The sequence below is a fragment of the Triticum aestivum genome, chromosome 6B, assembly GCF_018294505.1.
Source record: "Triticum aestivum cultivar Chinese Spring chromosome 6B, IWGSC CS RefSeq v2.1, whole genome shotgun sequence".
Classification (NCBI taxonomy): domain Eukaryota; kingdom Viridiplantae; phylum Streptophyta; class Magnoliopsida; order Poales; family Poaceae; genus Triticum; species Triticum aestivum.
This window is the reverse complement of record NC_057810.1, coordinates 38,169,775-38,175,657: the sequence shown is the minus strand read 5'-3', so window position 1 is coordinate 38,175,657 and position 5,883 is coordinate 38,169,775.

Genomic DNA, 5,883 nt, shown 5'->3' with positions numbered 1-5,883 from the left:
GGCGCAGTGCGGATTCAAGAACATGTTTGCCTTTGTCTTCTCTTCGGACACCGGGCAGTGGCGAGTTGTTCCATCTCAGAGTTGGAATGATTTGTGTGTTGGCTCCTTAGGGCCAACCGGAATAAGTATCTTTAACCATCGTCAGTATGCCCATGGCCGCTTTTACTGGATAATGAAGTTGAAGCAAGGAATGGAAATGTTGGTGCTCGACACTGTGAGGTTGGAATTCTCCATTCTTGAACCCCCACCCGAAGCCATAGGTGCACACATTCCTAATATGACCATGGTGGAGACAGGGGAAGGCATGACTGGGTTATTTATGCTTGCATGTGGCACATCTAAGCTTCGTTATAGCATTAGGCGATACAATAGTGGAAGTTCCAGCCAGTGGCAGAACGAGAAAACAATCTCCCTGGTTTCTAGGTACTCGTTAATAAGTTCATTGGAGAGCAGCTTGTTCTTGTACGACGATGGAAGCTCATCGCTCAATCCAGGGTTTTTCACGCTTGACATCAAAACATTCCAGCTTGAGAAGGTGTGCACTCTTGACATCTCCGACCCGCACCCATATAGCAACTTCCCACCATCGTTGTATTCGCCGACAATATAGTGGTAAACTTCCTGACACGTCCTAGTTACTCTATCTTTTTATTATTATCACATGACCTGCCTGATGCTTTATAGTTCATCATTATGATTGGTGATTCTTTTTTTAACCAGTTTGATAGTTGCTACATTCTCTATGCTCTTGGCAAAGCAAACCGAGGCAAAGTTTTAAATAGCCGGCTATAGCCCCGCTATAGCTGTTTGTGCATGTTGCCGCTAAATGATTTCATGTACAATTTGCCGCTATAGCCTCGCTATAGCCCAACTATAGCTGTTTTTAAGTGTTGCCGCTATATGCCATAGCCTGCTATTTAAAAACACCGAACCGAGCTGAGGAAAATAGCGGAGACTTATTTATTTGTTTCTTCTAATTGCCTAATGCAGTTTTAAGGCCACCAGAGAACTAAATGGAAGGATTCTACACACTATGAGTACCATTCTGGAGACGTGGAACTGTGGAAAAGCAAGGTTTCAACTATTTTTGGGAACTGCTTGTTATGGTCAGTCTAATGAAAAAAATAATACAAGTTTAAAACAGGACATAGCTACAACTTCACCATTGATTTTTGCACCTTGAAAAATAACTATTCCAATCAATTTGGACTTCTCCACGTTTCTCTTGATGGATATAGGGAGGCAGGAATTTCTTATTTGGTAATAGCTAGTGAGACCCATAAATTGATCTCATGATATTGATTTCTAATAAATATCATAATGCACCAGCTTGGTATGGTAGCAAATAATATCCCGAGTCATTGCTATCTACCACTATGGCCCCGTTTGCAAACCATGTAGACTTTTCCATGTGTAATCAGATTACCCTTGTATATTGCTGTCCAGAAACAATACTGATGGTTAAAAGGGAAAACATTTCTCGAGTAAACACCTTTCATTTTCTGTTTGTATGGAAGGTAATACAAGCATGTAACTATATGAATTAGAATAGCGCTAGCAACTGTCTGCTCACATAGCAGTTCATCAAATTTGATAATCAAAGAACAAAATTTATAAAATCATGACACAGTTAGGGAATTGTTAACCTTTAGTCCAAGAATAAATAGAAAATCAGAGCAACGCAAGGTGTGAGTTCTAGCCAATTTCTACGTACAACCTAGTTTTTTTTTTTTTGCTCATGTCCATTTTTTGGATGTGGCTGGAAAACCCGGTTTCTGGAAAATCTTAGAAAAATCGGGGTTTTTTGGCCTGAATTTTTCAAACAAAGTTTGAATTCAGAAAAAACAAGTAGCAAAGTATATTAAGTTTAACCCATCGTGAGCGAGAACTACTTCATGTTGCACTGTTAAGCCTGCTGCGTTAATTTGCGAACGATGAGGGTTCGAGTCATGCGTGCTGCACTACGCAATTTTTTTCACTTTTCTAGTGTGAATAACACCAAAAAGAAATTTGTACAGGCTGGAATTCGATCTGCCGACCTGAATAATGGTGGATTATGCTCTTTGCGAACACATGACAGCTTATCTCATGAAATTGTACACATTCAGGCTCTATTTTAAGGCAAGCTGGATGTTTAAATTCCAAAAGATTGAATTTTCCGGACGGTATTGAATTTTTCGGGGTCCACCGAAATATCCGGTAACCGACTAGTTTTCGAAAATATCGGTTGAGAAAAAAAATACTTGCGTACAATTAATTTTGGTTCCAGACATGCACTATATCTCTTGTTTTCTTAATCACTGCCTTTAGGTTTTCCCACAATCGAAGATAAGCATCTTCAGAATATATCTTACAGTTATTATACGAGCAATGATTCCTTTATTTCTGTGCATATTTTAAAAAATCCGAATAATACAAGGTATATTTCTGAACTGTATAAAACAAAATTCATGTGAATACATGCTGTGTACGTAAATATGTTTTCCTTGATTCAGCAGTAAAGAATAAAAACCACCATGTAATGAACAACACTTAAGTAGGCAATTTGAGAAGACAATAGTGCAAAGCAATGTCCTCAGAACGTCTGCATGAAGCGAACTTGATTGTCTAGGAAGGCTTCAGTGTAGTATTTATATACAGGTTGAGGATTCACATTAGATGGATGCTAGTGAGCGAAAAAAAAAAGAGTAAGAACAGACACCCCAAAAGGAGGAAAAAAAGATGGATATCAGTGATCTGTGTTCGACAGCATCTTCAGGTCGTCCCTTGCGTGGCTAACGGCCTCATCTCCCACTCCCGCACGTCTCCAACAACCTAGTGCAGGTCGTGCGCTACCTAGTCCAGGTCTTGCGCCTTGTGCGTCCTCTCATGCAGGGACTGCAGTTTGTACTCTCCTCCCCCCTCTGTACTTCTGTTGTAACCTATATAAGCCCATCGAGGCAGGCAATACAGAGTGTGCGAGAGTTACACAACATAACTTGGTATCAGACGCCTCTTCGATCCTCTCCCCTCGCCTCCACCATGCATCGCCTCCTTCGCCGCACGCGCTCAGGCGGCGACCTCGACACTCCGGCGAGCAACCCCTTCGCCCCCTTCCCTCTGGCCGCCGCCCCTCCGCCGGCCACGCCGGCCACTGCTCCACCGGCCGCGCCCCGTGCGGCGCGTCTTGCCCCCGACGTCCTCCGCGGCAAACAGGCCGTGCCCGAGGCCGCCTCTGCTTCCTCGGCTCCGCCGGCCGCACCACTCGCGGCGCCCGCCGCGGCCATTCTCCGCACGGCGGGGAGCGTACCCGTCCCTCATCTCGCGCCCGGTGGCTCCGGCAGCGCGCTGGCCCTCCGTCCCGGCGCGCCCGACGTCGGTTCTTCCTCTGCTGCGATTGGCCTGCCGCCCTCCATCAACCACTTCTTCCATCACCGGCTCGAGCTCGAATCGGGTAACTACTCCAAATGGCGCCAGATCTTTTACGTCGTTTGTTGCAAATATCAAGTGCAGCACCATCTCGACGTGGCCGCCGAGCCGCTTCTCCAAAGCGCCGTGTGGCGCAACGATGACCTAACCACCGTCCTCTGGTTCCACGGCGTCGTCGCCGACGAGCTCCTGGACGTGGTCGCCACGGCGGATAGCACCGCCTTCGACATCTGGCAGCAGCTGCATCTTCTCTTCCGCGACAATCAGGTCGGCCGCGCGGTGATCCTCGGCGCGGAATTCCGCAACCTCGTCCAGGGGGACCTCTCCATCGCCAAGTACTGTCGGCGTCTCAAGTCCCTCGCCACGGACCTCGGCGACGTCGGCGAGCACATCACCGACCGCACGCTGACCCTCCAGCTCATCCGCGGCCTCAACAGCAAGTTCCGGATCATGGCAACCCTGCTTCCCATGCAGACACCCTTCCCGTCGTTCGTACAGGCGCGCTCCCGCCTGCTGATGGAGGAAATCTCCGCCAACGAGCGCGCTCGTCTCGACGGGCGCCCGGAGGCCACCGCCACCGCCCTCGCCATCGGCTCCGGCTCGGGGTCCTCGGGATCCTCGGGCTCCTCCATCGACCGGGGCAAGGCCACCAGCAGCACTCCCATCACCGATCGCGACACCGGCGGGCGTGGGCGCGGCCGCGGGCGCGGGCATGGCCGCGGGCGCGGGCGTGGCCGCGGGCGCGGCTCTCCCTCACCTGGCGGTGCTTCCTCCGGACGCGGTGCCCCTGCACCCGCTCCCGCCGTGAACGCGCAGCTCCACGGGTACTTCGCCCCGTACGGTGCGCTCCTGCCTGGCCCGCCCCAGCCTCGCGCGCCCTGGGCCACGCCGAATGCTGCCGGCGTGCTGGGCCCGCGACCTCCGCCACCCCAGCAGGCCTACCCGGTGACTCACGCACCGTCGTCCGTCGGCCCGACGTGGGAACAGTACCACCAGTTGTACGCCGCACTGCAGAACTTGTCGACGCAGCAGCACGCCGGCGGCCACCAGGACTGGATCCTCGACACTGGAGCCTCTTCCCACGTGACTGGTATGGCCGCCTCCCTCTCTAAGTGTTTTTCTCCATCCTTGCGTCATTCTTCGGGCATACTCGTTGGAAACGGATCTCGTTTACCCGTGACGGCCCTCGGCTCCACCAAACTTGCTTCATTTTCTCTCAACGATGTACTTGTTTCTCCCACTGTCATCCAAAATCTCATCTCTGTACGTCGCTTTACCATTGACAATTCATGCAGTATAGAATTTGACCCGTTTGGTTTTACCGTGAAAGACCTAGCCACCCGCAAGATCATCATGAGGTCCAATAGCCATGGGGACCTCTATCCATTCTTCACCAACTCCGGCGTGCAAGCTCTTCTCACGGTGGTCGGCAGCGACGTGTGGCACCGGCGCTTGGGACATCCTAGCGACAAGACCATCTCTACTTTAGCCCGTTTTTTTTCTTCCCACATGTAATAAAGACATGTCCCAGGGTACATTGTGTACGGCGTGTCAACTAGGCAAGCAGCCCCGGCTGCCCTTTTCCAATTCCAAGTCATTTACTACAGCACCTTTTCAGCTCATACATTGTGATTTATGGACCTCCCCCATTTGTAGTTTTTCGGGTTTTCAGTATTATCTTGTGATCCTTGATGACTACTCTCACTACTCTTGGACATTTCCTCTACGCCACAAATCCGATACCGTAGATATCATTCATCGTTTCCATGCGTACGTCCTCACGCAATTCCACGTTTCCATACAATGTATGCAATGCGATAACGGTGGCGAATTTCTTACCACCTCCCTACGCGACCTCTTCTCCCGCTACGGCGCCTCTCTTCGCCTCTCATGCCCTCATACATCACCCCAAAATGGAAAAGCCGAGCGCCTACTCCGCACGACAAATGACATTCTCCGCGTCCTCCTCATACACGCCGCACTTCCCCCTGCCTTCTGGGTCGAGGCCCTCCACACCGCGACCTACATTCTAAACCGCCGGCCCTCCACTGCCATCGCCTCCGAGACTCCCTACTTTCGCCTACTCGGCAAACACCCAACGTATGATCACATGCGCGTTTTTGGATGCCTGTGTTTCCCTAACACCATCGCCACTAGCCCCCACAAACTTGCCCCTAGCTCGTCTCGCTGCGTTTTCCTTGGGTATCCCTTGGAACACAAGGGCTATCGCTGTCTGGACTTAGCTACTCGCAAGGTTGTCATTTCTCGTCACGTTACATTTGATGAGTCCATTTTCCCTACCAACCTACCCCGGACACACCGCAGCCCCCAAGTCGCCCGCCCACAAACGATCTCGGGCCACATATCCACCCCGAACCGCGTGTCACCGTCCCCTCCAATCCGCGCCCGCCCACTCCCTCCTCGGGATCCCCCTCGCCCCGCTTCCCGCTCCCGCCTACCGGGTCCTCGGGATCC